Source organism: Rana temporaria, chromosome 13, assembly GCF_905171775.1.
Source record: "Rana temporaria chromosome 13, aRanTem1.1, whole genome shotgun sequence".
Lineage (NCBI taxonomy): Eukaryota > Metazoa > Chordata > Amphibia > Anura > Ranidae > Rana > Rana temporaria.
The window spans coordinates 77,495,530-77,511,646 of NC_053501.1; the positions used below are offsets into that span (position 1 = coordinate 77,495,530).

General features: G+C 44.8%; 1 protein-coding gene across 1 annotated transcript in view; it reads left to right on the top strand.

Annotated features, from left to right (window-relative positions):
* The first annotated feature begins 2,131 nt into the window (after positions 1 to 2,131).
* TMEM121 (transmembrane protein 121) overlaps positions 2,132 to 16,117 on the top strand; it is a 68,844-nt gene continuing 54,858 nt past the window's right edge. Inside the window, exon 1 of the mRNA XM_040332091.1 lies at positions 2,132 to 2,798. The gene's annotated coding sequence lies outside the window, so the exon portion shown is untranslated. The remainder of the gene's footprint in view (positions 2,799 to 16,117) is intronic.

The following is a 16,117-nucleotide window of genomic DNA, read 5'->3' on the forward strand; positions in this document are numbered from 1 at the left end:
AACCCGAGAGTGTGCATACTTACCTGTCGCCGTGGAAACCCGTGCATGCTCGAAATGACTTTGACGCATGCGCGGTAGCTTCCAAGGCATAGGTAGGGTGAAGCAAGATGGCAGCGACGGCATCGAATGTGACGAGCTCTCATTGTGATCAGCGTGTAGTATGCAAATTGCATGCTACCAACTGATTCACAAACTTGCGCAGGCCCCGCGCAAGCCAGGTACGGAGTTTCCGTACGGCAACTTTAGCACAAGGCTGCCCCTTCTAATAGTAGGGGCAGCCAATGCTAAAGTATAGCCGCCGCTCCCGCGACGTGAAATTTGAATTTCACGTCGTTTGCGTAAGTGCTTCGTGAATGGCGCTGGACGCCATTCACGTTCACTTTGAAGCAAATGACGTCCTTGCGACGTCATTTGCCGCAATGCACGTCTGGAAAGTTTCCCGACGGAGCGCGCCTAATTTAAATGATTCCCGCCCCCGGCGGGATCATTTAACTTGCGCGCGCTTACGCTGGGCAAATTTGCCGGCGCGCCCTCTCAATTCACGGAGCTACTGCTCCGTGAATCGAGGGCAGCGCAAAATATTTGCGGGGGCGCAGGGCAAAATCTTTGCCCTGCTCCCCCGCAAATATCGCGCAATTCTACCTGAATCTGGGCCAATGTTTTTTTCCTGACGAGATTCTTGTCCGTGTGTACGAGGCCTGAGACACGAGCCACAATAAAATACATTCCATAATGTATGTTGGAGTCGACTAAGAGATAGAATAAAAAAGTTTGGGGGGGGGGGGTGAAGGGTGAAAAGAAAAAAGGAAGCAAAAAGAGTGGGGAGGGAAGGGGGTCTTCCAAAAACAGGAGGCGGATGTGGTAAATTTCAAGATTCCTAGCTGCCTCCCAGGCTGACCAAATCTTCTTAAGTTTTAAGGGCAATTGCGACCCATATTTGTGAGCCAGTATAGAGGGAGCACTGCATTGATCATTGATCTCCAGGCTGCAATTGTATGGGCCTCTGTCAGTTTCCATTTCGTGAGTATTGTTTTCCTGGCATAATCTTTGTCCTACTTAAAGCGGGGGTTCACCCTTAGAGGGCACTTTTTCCCCTTAGCTTCCTGCTCGTTTTCTCTAGGGGAATCGGCTATTTGTATTAAAATATGTGCAGTACTTACCCGTTTTCGAGCTGCATCTTCTTCCGTCGCTTCCGGGTATGGGCTTCGGGAATGGGCGTTCCTTCTTGATTGACAGTCTTCCGAGAGGCTTCCGACGGTCGCATCCATCGCGTCACGATTTTCCGAAAGAAGCCGAACGTCGGTGCGCAGGCGCAGTATAGAGCCGCACCGACGTTCGGCTTCTTTCGGCTACGAGTGACGCGATGGATGCGACCGTCGGAAGCCTCTCGGAAGAATGTCAATCAAGAAGGAACGCCCGCTCCCGAAGACCCATACCCGGAAGCGACGGAAGAAGATGCAGCTCGAAAACGGGTAAGTACGGCTCATATTTTAATACAAATAGCCGATTCCCCTAGACCGAACGAGCAGGAATCTAGGGGAAGAAAAATTTTTTTTTTAGAAATGGGTGAACTCCCGCTTTAAGTTGGTGGTAAAATGGTGGCCAAACCGCCGGCATTTACCATCCCCTCATATTTATTTTATTTCAGGTACTTATATAGCGCCGTCAATTTTACGCAACGCTTTACATATACATTGTACATTCACATCAGTCTTCGGCCCTTGTGTTGAGCCCTAAGAGATTTTACTATAGCTGGCCATAGCTGGATGCCAATGCCGAGGTCCTAGCTGAATTTTATCTATCTATTATCTATCTGATCTGATCTATTTTATCTATCTGATCTATCTATGGCCATTCTCGTTCGAAAGTAATTGATGTAACAGAACGGCTGGTAAATTTTTGTTCGATCAGCAAATGCAGCCAATCGGCAGCAATGCTGATCAGTGTATCCTGACAGTAGAGGAGTCTGTATTGTCAGAATTCAATAAGCTCAGCAGAGAGGATTCCCGCATCCACCTCGTATGCGTGAATAGGGAAATATGTTCAGTTTTTTTTAGATCAAAAACTGATTACTGTATAGAAAGCTTTAATTAGCATGGCTGCTCTGTTAAAATCTGCCTGTCATGTGGTAACTAGCATCTCTTGAACTGATGAATGCCATGCCTACAGCTGGAATCTCAGAATCCATTCTGCTGATAGAGCTTCTATGCATGCAGCAAGCAGAGGGAAGAAGCACAGACAAGTGCACATGATGGGTGGGAGCTACTCTATTCTTCATAGCAGAAACGAGGAGAGCATCTTCGCTGGTTACCTACTTCCCTCTCCCCTCCTCCTCCTTCATACAACACTCTTGCACTGTTCCTGGCATTTCTCCTACAAATGACTGCCTGAATGCAGTGCTGTGTGATTGGGAAGGGAAAGGAAGCCTTCCAGACAGGAGGAAAGAGGTGGGCGAGCTCCCCGACATATCTTTCTGTGCAAGCACACTGCCAATGAATAATGCAGAGACTCCGGCTGGACGGATTGTCAATAGACACATACAAGTCGACCACAAGCAATTATTTTTTATATTATTTATTTTTTCTTAATTCTGTCAGTGCTGGATTTCTTTTCCCAGATACAAGTGGGTGTCTGCTAATTGTCTTAATGGCGAAGGGTTATAGCGGGAAACAGCAACCTGAGGAGAAAATCTAATCAATGTGAGGTACTAGTGGCCTTTGAAGAGCTGCGAGTTCTGTGAGGTACTGGTACCCGGATGTTGCAGTTGTCTTTGGTTTGGACCCCCAGTCTGACTGAAGGTAAGGGAACTATACATTCCATAGCAAGAGACATGATGAAGACAGTCTGCATTTATTAGATATTCTGTATATGTTCATTTTCTATACAGGCTCCTTGAAGCAATTCAATTTCTCTCTAAAGCCGTGCCCCAGGAAAAAAAAAGCACAGTATATCTAATTTCTATATCAAACAAATAAAAAAAAGCAAGGTTATTAGCCTCTTGTATGGTATATAGGCATCAAACTCCAAGGACACGCTAAATAATTCACTCAATCAATTTTCTTTAGCTACCAAACAGATTTTTAAAGGCAATCGGCAAACATGGCTGTTGCTTGCAGTCCTCATCGTTGCATACTGTGAATTATGAGTGTGGTGGCTGGAAGACATATTCTCAAAATTCAGGCGTTCGGTGTGTGTGTACGGTATATATATAATATAGATTTATGGGCAATGAAATTTAGTTTTTTATTTTAGATTTTTTTACTTGTAGTTTTATTTATGGATATTGTGCTGTTATCATTATTTCATTGCAGTAGTTCCAAAATGAAACAGGCTTGGGCCTATATGAAAGAAGAGTTTCAAGCAGTATTAAACCCCTAAACCCAAAATGTTTTATATATTGCAGCTTACCAATCATTACATGTGGTGGCTGCATTAGCTTTCTTTTTTCTTTTTTCACCTGGTAATCTGGCCGGTAGAACACCTTCTGTGTTAGAGTGCCTCCACTCTGGATGAAGGAGCAACAGAGACACCTCTGGACAGCAGGATTGACAGTCTTAAAGAGAAAGTAAAGTCTTCGGGCCAGATTCACAAAGAGATACGACGGTGTATCTCCTGATACACCATCGTATCTCTGACTTACACTGGTCCTATCTATGCGTCTGATTCATAGAATCAGTTACGCATAGATATGGCTAAGATCCGACAGTGTTACACGGATCTTATTTTCAATTTGAAAATGGCGCCGGGGGCGTTCCCGCTGATTTACGTTGAATAATATGTAAATCAGCGAGATACGCGAATTCACGAACGTACGCGGACCCGACACAGTGTTCTTACGACGTTTCCGATGTTAAGTATAGCCGTCGTTCCCGCTTCGCTTTTAAAAATTTTTACGTCGTTTGCGTACGCCGATTCAGAAACCCGCGCGTCGCTAGTTACGCTCACTTCGAAACCACTGACGTCCTAGTGACGTCAGTGGGAGCAATGCACGCCGGGAAATTCCGCGGACGGCGCATGCTCATTTAAATCGGTGCGGGAACGCGCCTGATTTAAATAGTACACTCCCCCTAGCTGCGGAATTTGAATTCCGCTGGGGGATTTACGATCCGCCGCCGCAAGTTTGGAGGTAAGTGGTTTGTGAATTACCCACTTGCCTCGCAAACTTGTGGGAGCGGATCTTAAATCAGGTAGATCGACGTGAATCTGGCCCTTCCTTTTTAATTTTACCTACAGGTAAGCCTATAATAAGGCTTACCTGTAGGTATTGTAAATATCTCCTAAACTTGCATTGTTTATGAGATATTTACTATATACGCCAACATCATTGGCGCATGGGCTCTGAAAAAACGGCCTCCCGTGCCATTTCTTCAGGGCCCTGTGCCGTAACCGGCGTTTCTCACACACATGCACAGGAGTGACGTCATCGCGGCTCCGGCCACTCACAGCACCGGAACCTATGAACCCGGAAGGAACACCGGGGAAGATGTCAGCCATCTCAGCGGTGTGTGGGTGAAGCTAAGAGAGCTTCACTCTAAGGTAAGTATTTCATAATGAGCTAGTATGCAATGTCTTACATTTTATTTTAATTTTTTTATAGGGTTTACAACCTCTTTAAGAGGGGGGAGTGTTAAATATACTAACAGATTCGGATACACTAACAAATTGAAGCCAAACTCCAGCTAACACTTTTTAACCAGTTCCATACCAAAATGACGCCGTCAAACACTCTCCCATCCTGGGCAGGTGTCGTATGACATGCTCCCGTACTCGCCGCGTGGCATTCGGGGATGAGGCATGTCCCTCGGGACACAGCCCATCCCAGATCAGTGTAAAGAGCCAATAAAAATGTCTCTTAACCACGTGACCGGCTGTGTCCAATCACAGCCGGTCACAGAATGTAAACAAACCATGATAAAGAGCTGTTACTGTGTTCTCCTCCTCACACACCGATTGTGTGTGAGGAGGAGATTGGGGTAACCGCTCGTTACTGCTTACAGTGCACACCAACACACGCTGATTGCCACCCCCAGTAATAAAGAGGACCTGTCACCAGCCCATCAGAGTACCCAAGTACCTGTCATCAGCCCATCAGATTACCCAAGTACCTGTCACAACCCCTCAGATTACCCGAGTACCTGTCACCAGTCCATCGTAGTCCCCAAGTACCTGTCACCAGCCCATCAGATTACCCGAGTACCTATCTGCAGCCCTTCAGAGTACCTAAATACCTGTCACCAACCCATCGGAGTACCCGAGTACCTGTCATAACCCCTCAGATTACCCGAGTACCTGTCACCAGCCCATCAGATTACCTGGTTACCTGTCACCAGCCCATCAGAGTACCAGAGTACCTGTCTCCAGCCCATCAGAGTACCCAAGTACCTATCTGCAGCCCATATGTCATAGTATATACCTTTGGGTATTTGCTTTCCAAAATTGGGTCATTTTGTGGGTAATTCCACTGTCCTGGTGCTCCAGGACTTTCAAAAGTGTGAAAGGTACGAATGAAATTAGATGTATAATTTATGCTCCTTGAATGCCTGAAGGTACTACTTCAATGTTGGACCTCTCTATGTGGCCAGGCTGTGTAAAAGTCTCACACACGTGGTATTGCCATACTCAGGAGATATAGCAAAATGTATTTTGGGGTGTAATTTTTGCTTTGTACATGCTGTGTGTTAGAAATATTATATAAATTGTCAACTTTGTGTAAAATAAAAAGTTTTCATTTTCTTTCCACGTTTTCCGAAGACTTATGGGAAAAAAAATAACTGTTCAAAAGACTAATTATGCCTCATAGAATATACTTTGGGGTGTTTGCTTTTCAAAATGGGGTAATTTTGTGGGTAATTCTACTTTTGTGGTGCTCCAGGGCCTTCAAAATTGTAATTGTTATCGTGTAATTTATGCTCCTAGAATGCCTGACGGTGCTCCCTACATGTTGGACCTCAATATGGCCAGGCTGTGTAAAGCCTCGTACACACGATCGGATTTCCATCGGACAAATCCGTGGATTTTTGTCCGAAGGGCATTGGCCGTGAACTTGTTCTGCATACAGACGGCAGAACTTTTTCAGCCAACATTCACGATCTACGTGGTTTTTCAGCTCTTAAGCGCCACCCTTTGGGCAACTTCTGCTAATGTTGTCTGATGGTTAGCATTGATTTGGAGCATGGGTGTTTGTACTTTGGATTTTAATCCAACAGACTTGTGTACACACGATCGAATAATCCAACGGAACACATTTGTTGTCAGACAATTTGAGAGCATGGCTATCCAACATTTGTTGTCGGAAATTCCAACAACATTTGGAGCATACAGATGGTCGGATTATCCGACAAAACACGTCCATCACACAATTGTTGTTGGAATATCCGATCGTGTGTACGGACCTTTAAAGTCTCACACATGTGTAGCAGAATATATTTTGGGTGTCGTTTTTATTATGTACATGCTATTTGTTAGAAATATTCACGTTTTTTTGAAGACTTGTGGAAAAAAAGTGAACAATACGTTGGGGTGTTTTCTTTCCAAAATAGGGTCATTTTGTGGGTAGTTCTATTGTCCTGGTGCTCCAGGGCCTTCAACATGTAATAGGTCATTAAGAAAGTAGATGTGTAATTTATGCTTCTGGAATGCCTGACGGTGCTCCCTGCATGTTGGGCCTCTGTATGTGGCCAGACTGTGAACAAGTCTCACACAAGTGGTATTGCCATACTCGGGAAGAGTAGCAGAATGTATTTTGGGGTGCAATTAGAAGTATGCATATGCTGTGTGTGAGAAATAACTTGTTATGACAAGTGTGTGTAAAAAAAAAAAAATTCTTATCTTCCCAAGAATTGTGGGAAAAAATTACAACTTCAAAAAACTTGCCATGCCTCTTACTAAATACATTGGACTGTCTACTTTTCAAAAAGGGGTAATTTTGGGGGTATTTGTACTTTCCTGACATTTCAGGGCCTCAAGAATGAGATAAGCCATCAGTACATCAGGTGTGATCAATTTTCAGCGATTGGCACCATAGCTTGTGGACTCTATAACTTTCACACAGACCAAATAATATACACTTATTTGGGTTATTTTTACCAAAGATATGTAGCAGTATAAATTTTGGCCCACATTTATAAACAAAAATTGGCATTCAAAGCATGAGAGCACAGAAAGCTGAAAATTGGTCTGGGCAGGGAGGGGGTATAAGTGCCCTGTATTGAAGTGGTTAAGAAGTTACAGCTATAGGGCCAGATTCACGTAGCCCGGGCGCAGCATAACGTAACCGATTTAGGTTACACCGCTGCAAATTTTCTGTCTAAGTGCCCGATCCACAAAGCACTTACCTGGAAATTTGCGGCGGTGTATCCTAAATCCATCCGGCGCAAGGCGGGCCAATTCAAATGGGGCGGGTACCATTTAAATTAGGCACGCTCCCGCACCGGACGTACTGCGCATGCTCCCGACGCAAATTTCCCGACGTGCTTTGCGTGAAATTACGACGCGCCGACGTTTTGTGAATCGCGACGTGAAAAAAAGATAAATAAAAAAAAATTCAAAAGCGACGCGGGAAAGACGGGTATACTTTTACATGGTGTAGTAATTTTACACTTTGTAAAATGGCCTAACCTTACAACGGCAAACTAACACTTGCGGCGACGTAACGACGGGAAAAAGTTTCGTGGATCGCCGTAACTGCTAATTTGCATACCCGACGCTGGTTTACGACGCGAACTCCCCCCAGCGGCGGCCGCAGTACTGCATCCTAAGATCCGACAGTGTAAAACTATTACACCTGTCGGATCTTAGGGATATCTATGCGTAACTGATTCTATGAATCAGTCGCATAGATAGAAACAGGGATACGACGCGTTTCAGCAGATACGCCGTCGTATCCCTTTTGTGAATCTGGCCCATAGTTTTTATCTTTTGGGATAAAGGGTTTACATAAATGAATAAATGCTGACTATTGTAAGCAATGTTAAATGGTTTCAACCCTCTAACTACTAAATCTGCAGGGCAGCGTGTTCTGTTCAAAAACAACAGACTTACTGGCAAGATCACAAGGTGAAAATAAAAAAAGAAAGTCTTTTGGCCCTTTTACATGGGCTTTGAAATCAGGTCTGCCTGTCAGTTTTTCAGATGGACCCGATCATGCAGCCTTATGGATAGGCGGATGTAAACCGACTTGTGTCTTTTACACCCCCCCATCTCCAAGTCAATCCAGGTCTGGAAAAAAACGGAAAATAACTTTTCTGTTATCTAGACAAAAACATGATACCGGAGTCTGTTTACATTTGGCCACCCAAAGATCTATCACAGCTAACATAGAGGGGTGTTTAGGCTGGATTCACACCTATGCAGTTTTAGGGCCAGATTCTCAGTGGAGATACGCCGTTGTATCTCTGCGTTGTGCCGTCGTATCTATGCGCCTGATTCTTAGAATCGGTTACGCATAGATATCTATTAGATCCGACAGGCGTAAGTCTCTTACGCCGTCGGATCGTAACTGCATATTTACGCTGGCCGCTAGGGGCGTGTACGCTTATTTACGCGTCGAAATATGTAAATCAGCTAGATACGCAAATTCACATACGCCCGGCCGACGCAGTAAAGTTACGCCGTTTACGTTAGGCTTTTCCCGGCGTATAGTTACCCCTGCTATATGGTGGCGTAAGTGCGGCGTACCAATGTTAAGTATGGCCGTCGTTCCCGCGACAAAATTTAAAAATGTTACGTTGTTTGTGTAACTCGTCCGTGAATTGGGCTGGACGTAATTTACGTTCACGTCAACACCAATACGTCCTTGCGGCGTATTAGGAGCAATGCACACTGGGAGATTTCCGCCATTCGTGAAAAACGTCAATCACGTCGGGTCACAGAACATTTACATAAAACACGCCCCCCTGTTCCAAATCTGAATTAGGCGGGCTTGCGCCGGCCGATTTACGCTACGCCGCCGCAACTTACGGAGCAAGTGCTTTGAGAATACAGCCCGTCTAAGTTGCGGAGGCGTAATGTAAATCGGATACGTTATGCCGCCGCAAAGATACGCAGCTGGATGAGAATCTGGCCCTTAGTGTTTTGCATTTTGCAGATTTTCACTACAGTCCATTTAACATGGTTTCCTATGGAACACATTCTGTAGTGCAAAATGCAAAAAGCACTAAAAAGGCATAGGCATAGCTCCCAACTATCCCAAACTGTTTGTGGTTTGTACTGCCCCTCATTTAGAACAAAGTCCCTCTGCCCTCTTTCCTTCTCATTTGTCCCTCATTTTGGTCTGATCTATATAGTTGTATATAAAATGCACAATTTATCTTTTAAAAAGTGTTTCCCAGTGCCATTTGCTTTCTAAATTTCTGCATCTGTAAATTTCGAAATCCAGTATCAAGGAATGATAGTGGTTAAAAGAAGCACTTGTGGGTTTGACTAATATTTTTTTTATGATTCCTTTAAGGGGGCGTGACATGGATGTGTCTTATGCCTACATACTTTTGGTAATAGGTGCCCCTCGCGCCGAATCTAAAAACGTTGGCAGGTATGGATACATGTGAATCATGCATTAAAGCATATTTATGCAGCACCCTGATGTTTAGGCAGGGCTGCTATGAAATTTAGTTGGACAAGTGTTAGGAGATCAATTGATTTCTCCCTAATTCTGGACTTGCTGCACTTTCTCTTCTGTCACTAGGTGGCACTGTAGATGGTGACATTATATAATACAAGTGCATAGTAAGAGCAGATTAGGAATGAATGGGGTTTCTCAGCCAATGGGCAGGGATTTTCATGGGTCCCTTGGCCTGCTGGGAGGTCCTATTTATTTGGGTGAAGTCAGGTGATCGGGGTTCTGTGCCACCCATACGGCTGTCTGGGTGAATGTGTGTTGCTGTCCCAGGCTGCTAGGCCAGAAGCCGGTACATCTGGCTGCTTGGCTGTCTGAGAGCCTATCCAGAAGCAGGAGAGCAGCGTAGGGTTGGGACTGTGGGCTTGTAGTCCAACCAGAGGTAACGGCTCCGCCGGCCGGGGAACCTGTTGTGGTCGGAGGTAAAAGGGAAGCTGTCGCTGCTAAGGGACCATCTACCTTGTTATCAGAGACCACTGTGCGTAAGCTGAGGCTAGTACTAGAGAAGACTTCTCGCCAGCCGGGGATGGTGAAGAAGTGGGTAAACTTCAGCAAGTGTCAAGCCAGGTACCCAGCGGGACAGCAGAGGTGAGTGGGGCATAGGTGAGTGCCAAGCCAGGGACCTAGTGTGTCTGCAGGTGTGATGCTTGAGGAGTATCTGTGACGTCCAAGGTAGGGACCCAGCAGGGAAGGGGGGGGGGGTGACGCTTGAGGAAGATACTGACTGCTAAAAGTGGAAGAGCTCAGGGCATCCAGTGGCTCCTGGATTTGAAGTCTAGTGAGGGAGACTGGAGCCCATTGAGTGAGAATCCACAGTGAGTTATTTTGGGGTAAGCTGAGAGCTGTTTGTGTTGCAAATAGTTGGATACAATTACAGTTCGTAACTTCTACAAGATTGTTGCTATAGGAGACAGCATCCTACCTATACAGAAGTGGTGTACAGCTGGAGGCCTTCACCTGTATATCTGTCTGCCTATAGAAGTCTCGGAGTCTGCCAATTAACATTGCATCTACCTAAGAGAGTCCTGGCCCTAACCCTCTCTCCCACAGTTCTGTTTAAGAGACAATAAATCTCTTTGCATTCAAAAAGTGACTGGCGCCCACTGTTTCATCTTGCATTACACCCACCATGCCTTGTAACCCACTCTACACAGAAGGATGTCAGCTGTCCCTGACTCTGGAGGTCACCATTAGGCCTAAAGGGGCCCGGGACTTTGTTACATTTATATTCAATCTAATCCCAAGAACATAAATTGATAGTACAGGCATACCCCACTTTTAAGTACACAGTGGGACCAGAGCATGTATGTAAAACGAAAATGTACTTAAAGTGAAACAATACCTTTTTTCACTTCTAGGGTGTAGTGGGGGGTCAGGGACTGTAGTAGGGGTGTCAGGATCTGTAGTTGAGGTCTCAGGGGCTGTAGTGTGGGTGTCAGGGGCACACTGGAACAGGGCGGGCTATGCTCTCAGAGCTTCAGCTCCTTCTACTGCGGCTGCAAAATGTCTGTACAGTACTTGTAAGGCACTTTACATACACTCACGGGTATGTCCTTACTCGCGAGTGTATGTAAAGTGAGTGTACTTAAAGCGGGGTATGCCTGTATTGCAGTTTACCAGTCCTTAGATGTGGTGGCTTTATTTTAACCAGTTAATCCTGTGATTAACACACTTCCTCTGCTAGGGTGACAACTGTACTGAACAGCGTTGTCATCCTATAAAAGGGAATGTGTTAAGACTAGATAATACCTCCCTCTCATCACCATAACGGGGACAAAATCCTCAATATTAATAAATGTTGGATTTCTTGAATTTTTTTGTAACAAATTAGTTTACACTTAGACCCCTTTCACATTGAGGAGTTTTTCAGGCGGTACATTGCTAAATTTAGCGCTGCTATCCCGCCTGAAAAACTCCTTCACTGCAGACTCAATGTGAAAGCCCGAGGGCTTTCACACTGAGGCGATGCGCTGGCGGGAGACAAAAAAATCTCCTGTCAGCAGCATCTTTGGAGCGGTGAGAGGAACGGCATGTATACCGCTCCTTCACTGCTCCTTCCCATTGAAAACAATGGGAAACCGCGGCAATACCGCCCGCAATGCGCCTCTATAGGCGCATTGCGGGCGGTATTAACCCTTTATCGGCCGCTAGCGGGGGTTAATACCGCACCGCTAGCGGCTGATTCCCGCGGCAATCCCGGCGGTATAGCGCCGCTATTTTTAGCGGCATTATACCGCCACCGCGGCTCCCGCCCCAGTCTGAAAGGGGCCTAAGCAAACACATGCAGCCTGAATTTTCTTTTTTTTGATCGTGTCCCTTTGCTGGACTTTTATAAGTTATACCTTCTTAAAGCGGTGGTTCACCCTTATTAACATCTTTTTAGCATAAAATGAGGCATAGTAGCGCGAGCTACAGTATGCCTGTCTTTATTTTTTTAGTCCTGTACTCACAGTGTAATCGTAGAGACAAGATTCCGACTCCCCGCGGGGAATGGGCGTTCCTATGGAGAGGGAAGGTGATTGACGCCCGGCTCTGGCACGTCACGCTCCCCGAAGACAGCCGGAACAGGTCTCGGCTCTTCACGGCGCTATACGGCGTCTGCGCACAGACTATGCGCAGGCGCCGTGAAGCGCCAAGTCCTATTTCGGGTATTTCCGGAGAAGCGTGACGTGCCATAGCCGGCCGTCAATCATGCTCCCTCTCCATAGGAACGCCCATTCCCCGAGGGGGGTCGGAATCTTGTCTCTACGATTACACTGTGAGTACAGGACTAAAAAAATAAAGACAGGCATACTGTAGCTCGCGCTACTATGCCTCATTTTATGCTAGAAGAAAAAAAAAAAATATTTTATTAATAGGGTGAACCCCCGCTTTAAAGAAAAATATCCCACTCTTCACAATCATGCCTTCTTCATAGGGCCGAAACAACTAATCGATTAATCAGCAACTAATCCATTATGAAAATAATCGATTACAATTTTCATAATCGATTAATCGGCCAGTAACATAATGGGGTTAAAAAAAAAAAAAAAACCTTTATAGTACAAAAGAGCAAATCGCTACTGTCCCACAGTAAAAAAATGAACCCCATACAGTAGCGATTATTTGCTCTTTTTGTACTTATTTTAGTTTTTTTAACCCCATTATGTTACTAAACATCTCAGGCCGGGGTCACACCTCTGTTTTTTGGTGCTTTTTGCAGAAACACACTACAGTTCATTTACATGTTTTCCTATGGGACACGTTCACATCCATGATTTTTTTTCAGCTGCTGCGTATTTGGAAAGGGCAAGGACTGTTTAACGCAAAAGGTGCTATTTTGATTTTTTTGGTTCAATATACTTCAATGGAGAAGCCGCAGAAAAGCATATGATGTGTTTTTGCAGCAATTTGTGTTTTGTAATCTGCCCAACAACAAATTGGCCCAAAAAAAATTAAAAATGCTTTTTTTTTATTTTTTTTTAAGGCTATTATCCGATTAATCTAAACAATAATCGGCTATGAAAATAATTGTTAGTTGCAGCCCTACTTCTTCATAACATCAGTTTTCAACAGCACATATATGTGAGCCACTATTTTCAAGGATAAAGAACATGAAGACTAAAATTAGAGTCAAAATATCTGATGAGCACCTTGAGAATTCATTGAGAATTGCTACTTCATCCATCAAATCAGATATAGATGTGTTCGTTTCTCAAAAACAATGTAAAATATCGCACTTGCCCTTTTATTTTTATAATAAAAATATCATTAACATTTTTTTTTTTTTACTCAGATAGGTACATTTAGGTAGATTCAGAAAGATTTCTAACTCTGAATCTACGCCGGCGTTTGTTTAAGCGTATGCTCAAACAGAGATACGCTTAAACAAAGCTAAGATAGGACGACTTGCGGCGTTCTATCTTAGCTTGCAATTTTTTGGATGGCCGCTAGGTGGCGCTTCCATTGCGGCCGGCGTAGATTATGTAAATGAGCTTTTACGCCGATTCCCGAACGTACACGAGCCCGCCGCAGTCGATTAACGTTGTTTCCGTAAGGCCTTAGGCGGCCTAAAGTTATTCCACCTATGAGGTGGAATAACAATGTTAAAGTATGGCCGCCGTTCCCGCCGCGAGGTTCGAATTTTTTACGTCGTTTGCTTAAGTCATCTGCGAATCGGGAGTTACGTCGTTTACGTCCGCGTCAAAATCAATAGGCCCGTACGGCGTACTTAGCCGCGATGCGCCCTGGGAAATGTAGGCGCCCGGCGCATGCGCAGTGTGAAAGAACGTCAAAAAACGTGAGGTCACGCCCGCCGTGTTTACACTACGCCGCCCTAAATAAGGAGGTAAGTGCTTTCTGAATCATGTACTTTCCTCTCTTACTTAAGGCGGCGTAGTGTAAACATGCTAGGCTATGCCGTCCTTAAGTTTAGGCGCCCCTACCTGAATCTACCCATATCTATATCATTGATCGTTAACTATTATTAATTATCTGCCTGACTTTTTCTGCTCATCAGCTATCCTTATTGTTGTTCCAATGTGGCCCATGAAGGTAAAAAGATTGGACACCCTTTATCTAGTGTATTATCCTCGGCTTATTCCCACACCCAGGGATCCACAGGCGCCGCATACATGACAATGTGAAAGAAGTTTGTTTGAAATCCTTGCAAATGTATTCAAAATAAAAAATCACATGCACACACTGTAAGTATTCACAGCCTTTGTCATAACACTCAAATTGAGCATAACACTTAAAATGATTGGAGTCCACCTGTGGTCAATTCAGTTGAGTGGACATGATTTGGAAAGTCACACATCCGTCTATATAAGGTCCCACAGTTAACAGTGCATGTCAGAGCACAAACCAAGCCATAAAGTACAAGGAATTTTCTGGAGACCTCAGAGACAGGATTGTATCGAGGCACAGATCTGGGGTAGGGTACAGAAAAGTTTCTGCAGCTTCGAAGGCCCCAATGAGCACAGTGGCCTCAATCATTACCTGTATATGGAAGAAGTTTGAAACTACCAGGACTCTTCCTAGAGCCAAACTAAGCAAATGGGCCTTAGTCAGGGAGGTGACCAAGAACCCGATGGTCACTCTGACAGAGCTTCATGGTTTCTCAGTGGAGAAAAGATAACCTTCAAGAAGAACAACCATCTCTGCAGCACTCCGCCAATCAGGCCTGTATGGTATAGTGGCCAGACGGAAGGCACTTCTCAGTAAAAGGCTCATGACAGCCTGCCTGGAGTTTGCCAAAAAGCACCAGAAGGACTCAGACCATGAGAAACAAAATTCTGTGGTCTGATGAAACAAAGATTTAACTCGTTGGCCTGAATGGCAAACGTCATGTCTGGAGGAAACCAAACACTGCTCATCACCTGGACAATACGATCGCTATAGTGAAGCATGGTGGTGGCAGCATCATGCTGTGGGGATGTTTTTCAGTGCCAGGAACTGGGAGACTACTCAGGATCGAGGTAAAGATGAATGCAGCAATTTATAGAGACTTCCTTAATGAAAACCTGCTCCAGAGCGCTCTGGACCTCAGACTGAGGTAAAGGTTCATCTTCCAACAGTACAATGACCATAAGCACAAAGCTAAGATAACAAAGGAGTGGCAACAGGACAACTCTGTGAAAGTTCTTGAGTGGCCTAGACTTGAACCCGATTGAACATGTCTGGAGAGATCTGAAAATGGCTGTGCACCGATGCTCCCTATCCAACCCTTTTGAGCTTGAGAGGTCCTGCAAAGAAAAATAATAATAATTATTATTATATAGGATTTATATAGCACCAACAGTGAGGGCAGACAGTACAGTTACAATACAATACAATACAGGAGGAATCAGAGGGCCCTGTTCGTTAGAGCTTACAATCTAGGAGGGAGGGTCAAGTGATACAAAAGGTAATAGCTGTGGGGGAAGGTCTGATGAAGAAAGTAAAAATACATTTGTTAAATGAGGACCAGATAGGCTTCTCTGAAGAGAAGGGTTTTCAGGGATTGTCTAAAAGAAAGTAGAGTAGGAGATAGTCGGAGAGATTGGGGTAGGGAGCTGCAGAGGATAGAAAAGGCTTGGGGAAAAATCCTGAAAGAGAGGAGTAGCAGACACTGAGCGGTTGGTAAGGTGGATGAGCCTGCTGGCAGCATTCATGATGCACTGAAGGGGGATAGCCTATTTAAAGGTAAGAACTTGAGGAGGGTGTTGCAGTAGTCGAGGCTGGAGCTGACCAGGGAGTGAATTAGAAGTTTTGTAGTGTCATTGGTTAGGAAGGGGCGTATTTTGGAGATATTGCAGAGGTTGAGATGGCAAGATTTGGAAAGTGTTTGGATGTGGGGCCTAAAAGATAGTTCAAGTTCAGGGTTACACCTAGAACCTTGGCATGTACAGACGGGCTGATAGTAGTGTTATTGATTTTGACAGAGAGATCAGGAGCAGAGGCATGTGGGGAAGGAAAAATCATGAGCACAGTTTTAGATAGATTGCGTTTGTGGAAGTGGTGTGACATCCAAGCTGATATGTC